This window comes from Amblyomma mixtum, chromosome 3, assembly GCF_055824585.1.
Source record: "Amblyomma mixtum isolate Tamu chromosome 3, ASM5582458v1, whole genome shotgun sequence".
NCBI classification, from domain to species: Eukaryota; Metazoa; Arthropoda; class Arachnida; order Ixodida; family Ixodidae; genus Amblyomma; species Amblyomma mixtum.
The window spans coordinates 250,785,970-250,800,325 of NC_143014.1; the positions used below are offsets into that span (position 1 = coordinate 250,785,970).

The 14,356-nt window shown below is 54.2% G+C and overlaps 1 pseudogene; it reads left to right on the plus strand.

The window, feature by feature from the left end:
* The first annotated feature begins 3,099 nt into the window (after positions 1-3,099).
* On the plus strand, positions 3,100-12,170 carry LOC149354323 (uncharacterized; annotated as a pseudogene).
* The last annotated feature ends 2,186 nt before the right edge of the window (positions 12,171-14,356 follow it).

Genomic DNA, 14,356 nt, shown 5'->3' on the forward strand with positions numbered 1-14,356 from the left:
GACTACATGCGTTATTAGAAATGTATTCCTGGCAGTTGAGTGATGTCATTGTAAACACTCTACTTCCAAAATAGGTGTTCCTCCGTCCGCTGCATTCCAGAGGGGAATGAAGAAGACTGCTTGTGCTGCCAAGAAATTAACGAAATTATCAGAAAACAGACGGTATTGCACCGGGTTTCAGTCGAGCTGACTGTTGACAGGCCCAGTGAATGCATTGTCGACAGGCTCTGGTTATAGTTCTAATCACGAAAATGGCCAGAGCATAGCACTGTTGCCTTTGACGGTTTGAAATCCCTTCGCTTCACAGCAGCGACTCACTTCGCGGAGAGCTTTTTTTTTTGAGGGAAATAATGAAAGACCACATCGTCGCGGCCGCGGATGTTCGTGCAGCCGAGGGCTGCGCAGAACGCCGGCATGATGGGTCCAGTGCTTCATTCGATGCTGCACACCTTTCTGTAGCTCACCACAAACATAAAAACGCACAAATAAATAAACACACGGCAGCTCGAAGCAGCTTATGATGACACGCACGCAGAAACAAGCACGGCCGCGCAGTCTGTGGAGCGACGGATCGTCAGTGTTTACGTCACCACTCCGCGGTTTCCGGTTTTGGCTCGCATCGTCAGGGTCATCAGCAGCGCTCGGCGGACCGCGGGGGGCGGAGCTACCGCGTAATTTTAAACGGCGATTATGTCGCTCCTAAGTTAAAAATCTGTAAAAAAAATTTCACCCGCATGATTTATAAAGTTCCCACATCCCCACGTGAGCATTTTAATGAATTCGAAAAACTCTTCAGCTTCCCTTTAAGCCTAGGATGCGAAGCATACCGCCGGCGGAGGCTGCGCTAGAGCTGTGCACGGGCTCGGGCCGGCCCGAAAGCCCGTACCCGGCCCGGCCCGCGGGCCGGGCTCGGGCCTTGCGGAAGTCTATTCACCCGGGCCCGGGCCGGGCTCGGGCCACGGTATATTTGTCTCGGACGGGCCGGCCGGGCTTCGCGATCGCTCCTGCGTGGCTCCAGCCCCCTTCCTCAGAGTTTGAGCTATCACAGTTTTGGAGAAGCAAGGCAGCGACGTACCCAAAGCTTTCTCTTCTTGCCAAGAAAGTGTTAGCCATTCCGGCTACCAGTTCAAGCAGCGAGAGAAATTTCAGCGCTGCCGGGTTCATTATGCAGGAGCGCCGCACTTGCCTCAAGCCGTCATCAATGGACGATTTGTTGTGTTTACATAATAACTTGGAGTGATAACTCTCTACATGCGCCGTGTTTGCATATACTCACTAATTTTCATCTAGACCATGAGAGCCGAGCATTTTAAAAGCATTGAAATAAACTGATTTTCCTTAAATTATCTCTTTCTGTTTCGTCGTCACTTCAATTTCAGTTTTGCAGGTGGGGCCGGGCCCGGGCCGGGCCCGGGCGGGCTTAGGTTTCTTCAGTGTCGGGCCGGGCCGGGCCTCCGTCAGTAGTGTAGGGCTCGGGCCAAGCGCGGGCTGAAATTTGCGGCCCGTGCACAGCTCTAGGCTGCGCGTCCGCCAGCGAGCGCGCGAGTTGAGCCCCAGCTGTCACAGCTGTTGTGACGTCAGCGCCCCTAGCGGAAGGAGCGGGAGTTAGGCCGCCGGTGGAGGCTGCGCGTCCGCAAGCGAGCGCACGAGTTGAGTCCCAGCTTTCACATCTGTTGTGACGTCATATCACGTGGTGCGCCGATGTAGGTCAAGTGGTAGCTACGCGGCCGCGCGCGGCGCAGCAAGGAAGAGCTCGGTTGTGCGGCTAGTATGCTTCGCATAAAAACCAATTTCACAACCACCACGGGCGTGCTCTTTCGCTTGGCGAACAGGCGACAGCCACTCTGAGCAGGCCTGCTCTCACGAGCTGGGCGGTTCCGGCGCGATAGCGTTGTGGTAGGCGGAGAAGAACGTAAATGGGAGAGGGGTATAAATAGTCTGGCCACACTGGGTTTTAGTTCACAATCTGGCAACACTGGGAGTTGCGCAGTCTGGCAACACTGGCATAGCAGACGACGGGTACGACTCACGAAATCCTACCCAGCGTTGGATACAGCTAGTTCGTCGTCAAAAGTAAGATTCCGTTTCTTCTTAATATCAGTGACAATATAGTTAAGAAGTCGGCACTCAGAGGTGTTTTTATATATCGTTTTGAAGCAACTGCATGAAGAAAGAAGCTCAGATTGCTATTGTCGTGCTGTGAACGAGCTCTAACGTAAATGTAGAAGTGCCCGCACGAGTAGACCAAGGCGGTCGAGTACGATATTCACGTTTGTCGTTTACAGGAAACCGCGGCGCTCTGACAACGACGCTAGCATCGCGAACTGTATGCGTGTTTCCACGCCACTATGACCTTTTAAAGCGATTATCTTTAAAATGCTGTTGATCTTGTTCTGTCGTAAATTCCTAACCTCATTAAACGTTTGAAGATGTCGTGTTAAACGCTTCGGCGGCAGCATTTGCATGTTACTCGGGTTCTTACTGCACTTGTTTGTAGGTTATATTATGGGCTCTGGAAACTGCGTTTATTGCTTTTTAGGCACTGTCAGCGTGCTGCTGTGCTAGCATGAACTCCTTCATTGCGCCTTTCTACTCAGTTTTTTTTTTTTCATTTGTACGGCGCAGTGAAGATGGGACGGGTTGGCTTCCAACGAAAAACTCAAGGATATGCATTAAGCATTTTCCTTCATATCATCCAATAATCTTCCCGTCAGTTTACAAGAAGAAACTCCTGGCTCAAGCGGACGATTTGAAAGCTACACGCGTGTGCCTCTAAACCGTAGAGTGTTAAGTGCCTTCCAGTTAAAGACAGGCTGTGAATGGTCATTGTGATTTTATTCTTGCATGCTGTTCGTAGGCAAATGGAAAGGCAAAAGAAGAAAGCTGCAGGAAGTCATCAGGATCCTGCCCCACGCCTGCATTCGCCTGTCCCGGCCATTGATTACTCCGCACAACAAGCTAATGAAATTGCACCTTTGGAATCAAGCCTAATTGATATAAGATCTTTCTTTTTCTCTAGTGATGAATTATACGTATTGGAGTTTCACACAAATGAAAAATGTGATGTTTATTGGAATTTCTGTAATGCAGGCATCTACAATGACAGAAGACCAACCGGAGTGCTTTACTGGAGCACTTATCTTTCTCTGCGTGACTTCTAATTGCACTGCAAGCTGCTTTGTATCCCACTAGACATCATCTACAGTGGAGCAAGGAACTGGCTGTGATATCGATTCTTGTGACAAGGCCATTTGCCCAGTGCATAAGCAGCCCTACTTTGGTGGGTTTAAAGCACAGTGTACCGATGAATCTGCACTGCAGTCATTAACAGCAGTGTTTTTTCAAATTTTTGCCCTTCTGCTTAGTGTTCTTCCTGCCTCAACACAACGGGTGAAGGAACTTTCCCTTTGTTTTTGATCAGGTTAAAACATGGCCTTCCATTTTCCTTTCTAGCAATTTATTTTATTCACAGCACGACGGCTTCTTGAATTTTCAAATCAGTTCTTGCCAACAAGGACCTCGATCTACTGGCCCTCACGATTAGCTGTACAACAAACAATGCCAGCTAGCTTTCGTGAGCACTACCCCATGTGTAGAGTTATTATGCACTGCACAGAACTTGAAACAGAAATGCCACCAGGCATTGAGAAGCGTAACCTGCGGTATTCTAACTACAAAGGATGGTATACACTGAATTGTCATAGCTCCTAACGGGTTGGTAACATTCATTTCTGAGGGCTTTGGAGGCAGGACCACAGATGCAGTAATCACCACTGAGGGCAAATTATAGTCACTTCTGGGACTCGGTGATGTTATATTGGCTGACAAGGGCTTTCCAGGCATTAGGACTGCGGTTGGTGCACAGTAAGCAACTTTGGTAATGCCACCTTGTGGGAATCCTGGCTTTGCGCCGTCGCCTTTGCGCGGCTGTGCCGGCCGCCCGCGTTGTTTCTCCTCTTTCCCTTGCTCCCGCCTCAGGCGGTGGAGAGGCGGCTGGGTGACTAATCACTGTCATTTAGCCACAGCTCCGCCCCGGCTACCCAAGGGCCTTTGCCATTGGCGCCTTTTGGCGTGAATTCGGGACCCCGCTTTGGGCGGCCGCGCGCCGCGCGACCGTCTGAGCGGGGTCCAGAGAGAGAGATCCCTCCGAGACAGCGAAAGGTGCGTACGTTACTGTTTGTCCCTGCCGGCCTTTGCCGCTCGGACCAGTGCTTACTCGAGCTCGCCCGCACGTGTCCTCTGACCTGCAGCGGCTCGAGCCTGTCCAGCGGGGTCCAGCGACCTCAGACAGGCGTACCTTGCGTTGATTGCCCACTCTCTCTCGCAACCGGCCCAACGGTCGACACGAGAGAGAGATCACAGCACTGCCGCGGGGACATTCTCCTGCAGCGGCGTGCTAGCGGCGCATATTGCTCGAGTCGCTTCGTGCGCGCAGCGGAGCCTTGCTCCTCGCGCGCCCCCGGGACGGGGTGACGATTGAGTGTGTGTGTACTGCTGAAGGACGACGTGAATAAACGTCTCCTTTGTGAACTTGGAGGCCTATTTCTTTGCGGCGAATCGCTCTCCTCCCAGCGGAGGTTGAGTGCACCGCATCGGTGTCCCAGTGTGTGTGTGGTGACGGCTGATCGGGGCCCTTGGCTCGCGCGAAGCTCGAACCCGCGGTGGGTGGTGGCCTGTGTCCACGTAGAAACCCACAACTGGCGCCCAACGTGCTAAGTCATTGGCGCTTACGCCTTTGATGACATATTAGCCGAGCAGGTCGCCTTGCCGATCACGCTTGCGCACCATGTCTACCCCCAGCGGGGCACTCGGCAGCTACATGTCGGCTCCCTACGGAGTTGTAGCGTCGTTTGATCCGCTGGCTGCTGTTCCTTCGAATAGCCAGACACCGTGGTTGGCCGCGGCCCCCATTGGGGTTTACGGCGACACAACCCGAAATGTCGACCACGCGGCTCCCATCGGAGCTGTATCGGAAGCACCCTGCGGTGCATCCGCTGGTCACATGCCTCAGCTGTGCACGCTTTCCGCCCAGTGCGAAAGCAGTTCGTGTCACGCTGCCGCAACCGGCAGTTTCGAACAGCAGCAGCCGTGCCCCGCGAGCAGTCAATTCTGCTCTGGGAACGGCGAGGCGCTGGCCCGGTTCCCTGCGGAAACCGCGCCGCTCATCGAACTAGGAGCCTTGCCTCCCTCGTTCGTGCAGCCCGCCCAAACCTCCACTGAGGCCGGGGCGCAGGCGCTGCTAGCCAGTGCTGCCCAGATGATCCAGTCGCTGTCAGGGGCTGTTGGGACGCTTTTGGCCACGCCGAAGTTGTCTCACCCCGCGGTCAAGTTGCCCATGCCAACATACCGCGGGTATGATGACCTACTCAGTGCCCGGGATTTCCTTGAGTCCCTCACCCATTATCAGAGAACTATGGGTCTCACTGAGCAGGTGGTGCTTGCACACATCATCCCCGCAGCGCTGACTGACACGGCAGCTCGGTGGCATCGGCTTTCCGGCCACCGGGCAGCGACTCTCGAGGAGTTCCGTGCAGCATTCCTGCGCGAATTCCTGCCCGCTGACTACGAGCGTAGGATGCGGCGAGAGCTGGAGCTCCGTACTCAGGCTCCGGATGAGTCGCTGCAAGAGTATGTTCGTGCGATGGAAGACCTTTTCTCAATCGCCGAGCCCAGAGCCTCGAACGAGGAGCGTGTCGAAAGGACGATCAGGCAGGCACATCCGACCTTTTCGGCTTACCTGCGCGGCGGCCGATTCCGAGATTTGGAGGAGCTGGCCGCCGAGGCAAAGCGCATTCAAGGCGACATTCTCGCCGCGCGCGCCTATCGTCCGCCACCGCCGGCAAGCGAGGCCCTTGAGCCACGTTGTGCATGGAGAGGGGCCTTGCCCTTACCCAACCGGCGACCACCCGCACAACCTGCCTTTGCAGCTGTTAGCGGGCAAAACGAGGCATGGGAGTTGAGCGACAGAGCTCTCGATCCCTACTCGTACGGGAGACGGGCAGCCTGCGCTGCACCGTTTTCTGAAGCGCGTGCTGAGGGGCGCCAAGCGCTCCAACGCACAGCGGAGGGGGAAACCCGACTCGGCCGACCCTTTGGTCGTGCAGCGGGCGGACCCAGGCAGGGAGAGGCGCCATTGTCCCGCGACCAAGCTCGCGGCGGTGTGCGCTGTTTCCGCTGCCAAGAGAGGGGCCACTTAGCAAGAGAATGCACCGTAGCCAGGCCTCCTGCGAGGCAGGGAAACGGCGGCGGGGGTCGGTCGTAAAGGGACCACCGGCCCAATCTCTGCTAATTCCCTCTGCGTACAGAGCAAGCTGCCTTGCTAATGCGCACGCGCCGTTTATTCCGGTCACCATTGCTGGCCGCGAATTTTCGGCGTTACTGGATACGGGAGCCAGCGCTTCCTTGTTCGGTGAAGAGGTGTTGTCCCACTTGCAAAAGCACTCTGTGCGCTTGCGGGACTGCCGTACGGCATTCAACCTTGCGAAAGGCGTAGCCCATTCGGCTGGCGCCGCGAGGCTGACTGTCAGGTGGGGAGAGCGGACGAGACGCACGCGTTTCATCCATCTCCCGGGGCTCAGTGTGCCCATGATTCTCGGACGGGACTTTCTCCTGAAAACCGGGATCGTGGTGGACATTGCGAATGGCGGCTATCGCGACGGACCATTTTCCCAGCTTAAGCCGTTCATTAGCCCACCGGCGTCAGTATCTGCCTGCGCAGTGAAGGCGTTCGGAGAGTGCCACGCTCAGCGGACAGGGCCACGCCCTTGTGTCGAGCGTTCCGTCGTTCAGCCTCCCCATTGGGACCGAGCGGCGCGGCACGACCAGGCACCACATCCGCTGGCCGCCAGTGCGGTAACATTGGATGACACACAGAAGGCTCGTTTGACAGCGCTATTGCGTCAGTACGATGAGCTCTTCACGGATCAACCTGGCTGTACCACTTTAGTGAGCCACAAGATCCACACTGGAGACGCGCTTCCTTTGAAGTGCAACCCTAGACCCGTCAGCCTTGCGAAAAGGCAGGTGATTGATGGGTTGCTGGATGAGATGCTGTCGGCGGACATTATCCGCCGCTCGTCCACCGCCTGGGCGTCTCCGGTGGTGTTGGTGCCTAAGAAAGATGGCAGCCACCGTTTGTGTGTGGATTATCGCCGTCTAAATGCGCTGACTCGCAAGGATGCCTATCCGCTCCCGACGATCAGCTCAATTGTAGGAAACCTGGGCAGCGCGCGGTATTTTTCCACGCTAGATGCCTCCAAAGGTTACCTACAGGTCCAGATGGCTGACACTGACCGGTCCAAGACCGCGTTCACGTGCCACAGAGGGCTGTTTGAGTTCACTCGTATGCCCTTTGGTCTCTGCAATGGTCCTGCGACTTTTCAGAGGCTCATGGACCGCGTCCTGGGGGAAGCGAAATGGTCCCACGCCATGTGCTACCTGGACGATATCGTGATTTATTCACGAACCTTCGATGAGCACTTAGGCCACATTGCCGACGTGCTCGAGAGGGTACGGGCTGCTGGGATGACTTTGAATCCTGCGAAAGCCCAAATAGCGCGGACCCGGGTTCAGTTACTAGGGTTCACGCTGGGCGAGGGCTCCATTGAGCCTGATGCGGAGAAACTTCGAGCCATACTCGAATTTCCCGCGCCCAAGGACGTACGCGGCCTGCGCCGTTTTCTGGGAATGGCCAATTTTTATCGGTCGTTCATCCCGTCCTGTGCCCGCGTGCAGGCACCCTTGACCAAGCTCTTGGGAAAGACTGCAGCGTGGCGATGGGGGCCCGAGCAAGAGCGATCCTTTCGCCTCCTGTCTAGTGCCATTGCCAAGACAGCGCAGCTCAGGCTACCCGACCTGACCAGACAGTTCGTAGTCCAGACTGACGCGAGCGATCTGGGTTTAGGAGCAGTTCTCCTACAGGAATTCGATGGCGTGTTGCAACCGCTGGCCTTTGCCAGCCGCTCCTTGCTGCCCTCGGAGAGGAATTATTCCGTGACCGAGAAGGAGTGCCTCGCCATCGTGTTTGCACTGCGCAAATTTGACGTCTACCTTGATGGAACGCAATTCGTGGTGCAGACAGACCACAGTGCGCTCAGTTGGCTGATGCGGCTCCGCGAGCCTGCGGGTCGGCTGGCGCGCTGGGCTCTCCTGATACAGCATTACGACTTTTCGGTGCAGTATCGAAAGGGGAGCACAAACGTGGTAGCTGACGCGCTATCCCGTGCCCCACTCGCCAGCGGCGCTTTGACGCCTGTAGGCGGAGGGGGCGAAACAGCGGACGAGCCGCCGGGCGGCAAGGAGGAGGAGCCCGGAAACGGGTTAACCCATTCCGCTAACCAGGCAAGCAGCGCTTCGCAAAGAGGACGAGAGGCGAAGCTCTTCGTGAGCGCCTCGGAGTTGCCGACGCGAACGGAAATTTTGGCTGCAAACCTGAGTGGGGACGAGACCACGCTCCCCTCTGGGATGACTGGAATCGTTTTCAGCCGTAAAGAGCTACTGAAAGCCCAGCAAAATGACCCCTTTTGTCGCGTAGTGAGCGACGGTCTCAGGGAGACGGAGCGCCGTGACGCTACTTGTATTGTAGCGGGCGCAGGGGGGCAGAAGCCAACGTGTGTCGCGGCGAACCCCGGGGATTCATATTTGCTGGACCATGACGGGCTCGTGCTGAAATACATAGCCACCGATGACGAGTCCATCGACCCGTTCAAGGTGGTTATCCCCAAAAGTCTGAGAGGCGCACTTTTGCGATTCTCTCATGACGAACCACTGGCCGGTCATCTGAGTGGCTCCAAAGTTTTTGCAAAACTGAGTCAATCGGTGACGTGGCCCGGCATGAAGCGTGACATTTTCCGCTATTGCCGTTCCTGCCATGTCTGTCAAGCGGTGAAGTCACGGGGCGGCAAGCCGCCTGGAATGATGAAACCAATTGACAGTGTGCGTCCGTGGCAGATGGCCACCTGCGATTTGATGGGGCCTTTCCCCAGGAGCAAGCAGGGGTTCATTTACCTGATGGTAGTCGCTGACCACTTTTCCAAATGGGTTGAGTTGTACCCTCTTCGGAAAGTGTCAGCACGAGCGGTGCTGGATAAACTCCAGGAAGTGTTCTGTCGGTTCGGCTTTCCGGAAAGACTGATCACGGACAATGCGTCCTATTTCACCGCTCGGGTGTTCGGTAACACGTGCCGTTCCCTCGGAATCGAGCACTACACCACTTCACCCTACCACCCCCAGTCCAACTTGACCGAGCGAATCAACCGAACGCTCAAGCCAATGCTGGCGGCCTTTGCCGAGTGTCAAAAGGATTGGGCAGACCATTTGAGCGAGTTCGCGTTCGCCATCCGAACAGCTGAGAATCGCTCAACTGGTTTCTCTCCCGCCTTCCTCAATTTCGGGAGGGAGCTGGCGAATCCGATGTCAAACGTCGTGCAGAGCCAGCTCGGGGATGAGCAGACGCGGGCAGACTGCTCTGCTTATGCGTCGACGCTTCGGGACCGGCTTGGTCGGGCTCTCAACAGAGCAAGGCAGAGTTTGGCGGCAGCCAGAGCCCAACAGAAGGCTCAATATGACCGCAAGCACCGCCGCCTGACTTTTCAGGTGGGTGACCTTGTCCTGAAGCGCAACCACGTTCTTAGCGATGCGAGCAAGGGGTTCTCAGCCTCGCTCGCTCCTAAGTGGCTTGGTCCGTACCGAGTGGTCAGAGTCTGGTCGCCACTCGCGTACCTGCTGGAGGATCCCCTTACGGGGAAAACCAGCCGTGCCCACATCGCAGACCTGAAGGCCTACGCGTCACGGTCTGACGAGCTTGCGCCGGTACCCATTGGTATCAAAGGCAAGCGCAAAGGCACAACTGGTGCTGCGGAACGCAAGCGTACGGAGCACCGGTACAATCTGAGGCGACGGTCACCGGTGTGATTAATGCCGGACGGCGGACTTTTCCGCAACCGAAGGCACGCAGCCTCAGCTAGCTGGCGAGCTTTCTCGTCAGGCCCTACCCAGGCGAAGCACGGTGTGTTATTTTTTTGTTGTTGTTTTTGCAGCATGCTCAGTTCCAGCCTTGGGTGTTTATCAGTTTATTTATTTCTTTGCTTTAGTCAGTTTTTAGCCACTTTCGTTTCCAGCTTGTTCGTCTGTTTTCGTACCGAGATGTACATAGGCAAACTTCAGCCCGCTCGTGCTTGCTCTTATCTTCTAGAAGGAATAGATTGGATTAGGTGTCGTTTGTACAGCGCGCCTTTTCTCATTTCCGGCCCGACTGTGGGTGGTTGGCTCGTTAAGGAGCCGTGTGTCGCGGTGCGAGTTTTGTGCGGCCCGTATGGAGAGGAAGTTGGCGGGGCGTTTGGGACGATGGAGGGCGGAAAGTGCACCCTTTGACCCTCGCCGCGGCGCCTCTGGACGCTTCTGATGGGGGGGTCGTTGTCGCCGACCAGCGTCCGCGCACTTGCCGGTGTATGCGTGGTTGTGGCTGTGACTGTGTGCGCGCGTAACCATGAGCCAAGGCGACGCCTGTGAGTTGTGCCGTTGTGTGCTTCTGCGTGAGCGCGAGGATGAGAAGGACCCCTCGCTGTGGACAAGGTTACACATCTGGACGCCGCCGAACGTCCTCGCCCGTTTCAGCCGGCGTGAAGGGGGTGCACTAACTGCCTTGTGCCCGAACGTGATGTCGTGTCCAAGGGCGCGAGGTCAGTGCTCTGCCGCGGCCCCGTCGTCATCAACGCACCCTACATCAACGGAAAGAAGACCGCCATCAGTCGTCGGCCCTCCCAACGCGTTCAACTTGAAGTCTGCGAGCGGTGAGTCGCCGACCGGCCCATTGGGCCGCGCCATCGAACTTTGAGGCTGACATCCACCTGTCACATAGTTGTACAGTTGTATTCACATCTTCTTGTGTACCGTGTATATAATCTGCAAGCTGTTTTGATTTACTGAAGCGTACGCAAGTGTTGTTTGCCTTGTTTTTTCCTTTGTTTTCTTACGTTGTTCTGGCTGGAACTGAAGTATAGCTAGTTTTTTTTTGTTTGTGTATTCATTTCTTTATTTTGGAACTGAAGTGTAGTTTTTTTTGTGTATTGATTTCTTTATTTTTGGCCGCGTGCTTTGCCGATGGGTAGGAGGGCATTTAAGGAGAGGGGGATGTGGGAATCCTGGCTTTGCGCCGTCGCCTTTGCGCGGCTGTGCCGGCCGCCCGCGTTGTTTCTCCTCTTTCCCTTGCTCCCGCCTCAGGCGGTGGAGAGGCGGCTGGGTGACTAATCACTGTCATTTAGCCACAGCTCCGCCCCGGCTCCCCAAGGGCCTTTGCCATTGGCGCCTTTTGGCGTGAATTCGGGACCCCGCTTTGGGCGGCCGCGCGCCGCGCGACCGTCTGAGCGGGGTCCAGAGAGAGAGATCCCTCCGAGACAGCGAAAGGTGCGTACGTTACTGTTTGTCCCTGCCGGCCTTTGCCGCTCGGACCAGTGCTTACTCGAGCTCGCCCGCACGTGTCCTCTGACCTGCAGCGGCTCGAGCCTGTCCAGCGGGGTCCAGCGACCTCAGACAGGCGTACCTTGCGTTGATTGCCCACTCTCTCTCGCAACCGGCCCAACGGTCGACACGAGAGAGAGATCACAGCACTGCCGCGGGGACATTCTCCTGCAGCGGCGTGCTAGCGGCGCATATTGCTCGAGTCGCTTCGTGCGCGCAGCGGAGCCTTGCTCCTCGCGCGCCCCCGGGACGGGGTGACGATTGAGTGTGTGTGTACTGCTGAAGGACGACGTGAATAAACGTCTCCTTTGTGAACTTGGAGGCCTATTTCTTTGCGGCGAATCGCTCTCCTCCCAGCGGAGGTTGAGTGCACCGCATCGGTGTCCCAGTGTGTGTGTGGTGACGGCTGATCGGGGCCCTTGGCTCGCGCGAAGCTCGAACCCGCGGTGGGTGGTGGCCTGTGTCCACGTAGAAACCCACAACCTTTAGCAACAAGTCTTCAGTTTACTGAGTCAGAAGTGGATGCTACTTATCAAACAGCATCGGTACGCATCCATGTAAAGCGAATGATACAATGACTAAAGATATTTCAAATTTTAACTAACCGAATTCCACATGAATTGGTTGGATATGTTGACGACATCCTCCACGTGGTTGCTGTCATTACTAATGTTAAGCCTGGGATCTTTGCAAAGAATGACTGTAGTGACTGATGCGTTGTACCAGTATTGAAGTGCCCTAACACATATTCAGGAAAGCAAAACTTAGGACGAGCTATGGCAGAATTTTACCATCATGGCAAGTCCCTGAGCTTTTAAACGCCATCCTTCATGAATTGAAATATTGGAACGGTCTCCAGCTTGCCTGTTCTTCAAAAACAATCAAAGCTATTTTTTCTGTCCCAGCAATTAGTGCATTTTCGTTCCCTTTCATGCACAGCGAAAGCCAATCCGTTCTTTCGTGTTTGTTTCATTACGGCACTGTCCCTGTTTTCTGTGATGAATGCATGATTTTTCTATTTTTTCTTGTTTTCTTTTTCAAAAGTAGAACTGTTATGTTTTTGCTCTTGCAATCAGCAAAACTGCCGTACCCTTGCTTGTGTTGTGACACCTGTGTGGTGCTAGGGGCCTAGAAAGAGGATTTATGTCTTCCTTTTTGCCCCGGCACCGTGGCAATGCTGCACTGTATTGTCTAAAGCTGCAATGAACTCAAACTGTTAGCTTCAACTTGCTGGAGAGGCTAGAAGACAGACAGTAAACACAATGCAGGATTGCACTTAATTTGAACACTTTATTGCATTGACAGACTATTACAGTACAGAATGAGGTACTACACATGCGACTATTTAAAATGACTGCAGTGGAGCCATTGTAAATAATATAAATAAAATGTATTGCATCCACATGTAATAAACGATTGCTCAGCCTTGTCGCCGGTGAAAGCACTGCTCGGTGGGGAATATCACATTTTTCTACTTTTTGATATTGCCTTCAAAAAATGTTGAAAAATAAAACTGACGCAGCTTTGGGACTGCCAAAGACAAGAATCTATTGCCCCTCACAACAGAAATTGTGAGGGAGTCCAGACTTGAGTATACATAAAAGCAGCACTTTTCGAGGCCAAGAACATACAGGCTAACTTGCACCTGTGTGTAATATGGGTGACTGCATCTCAAATTCGTCTTTGTCGCCACACATGTACCAAGGGCCTCTCTGTCAATTTCTGTTTTCTCCTGCTGTAAGGACATTTTATTTTCGGCAGTACTCTTTCACCGTCTTGATCCCTAAAATCACATTTTGCTTAGTGAACGACAAACATGTTTAGGCAAATGCTTGCTTGAAAATCCCGTCCGGAGAGCACGCCAACCATGGATCGTCTAACACTACAAGGCCAAATTGGGACACTCTTGTACCATGTTCAGCCTTAATTGTTTTGTCTCAATTCTGACTCCTTTGCCAAACCATATATTGTAACACAGGACCAGTGAACTGTGTTTGAGACAATGCATTGAGCATGGTCGTAGAGGAGCTCTTCACTGCAGGTCAGTACTCTGCGTGCCTGCAGAAGAAAATGGTGTTTTAGCAGTGGCACGTGCATATGAACACCAGAAAAGGTTCTGTGCTGCTCAAAAGATAAGTTAAACACTACTGATATACCTTTGTGGATGTGATTCTCCAGAATCTTTCATTATTCCACAGGCCTCTGTCTGTCTTTGTTCTGGAGCATAACTCTCTGACGTCCTTTGCATCCACCATCACGCACTTGTGATATAATCCTTGCTCAACGTCTAAGAGCCTGCATGATTTAGATAAGAAGTATCCTTATACAAGATCATTAAAGGGACACTGAGGAGAGCTCTATTGATATTTTTTTATAGCAAAATCCGATAGTTCGGCATTTCATGGCTTTGTTGCCACTTGGCCGGCAGCGAAAGATGCATTTATTTCTAAGAGATTTGGATTCGAAGTTGAAATAGTTTTTCCCGCCGCTCTGATTCAAACTTGGGATTCTGCTATGACGACACAGAACTAAGTGACGTGAAACATGACATTCACATGACGTAACGCAGACTCCGTGATTTCTGGCGGCCAGCAGTGCGGCCCAGCAGCAGCCGAAAAGAAAGCTACCGCCGGCCGCACGTTGAAGGCATCTATCGGCTATTGCGGCCGTCGCTTCGTTTACATTTGCATCGGCGTTTTGCCAGCGTTACAATGGATCCCGTTCTCGAAGTCGTCAACGAAGTTCTCGCAAATAGACGCCTTTAGCATACCGTGCACCTTGTTACCGTTAGCGGAATACCGGGAGCCCCCATACCGCTGAGAGCAAGCGCTGATTGGTCCCGGCGCTGCAGGAGCGCGCGTAGCTATCGGGTACGTGGCGCCATCTGGCGACGTCAAGG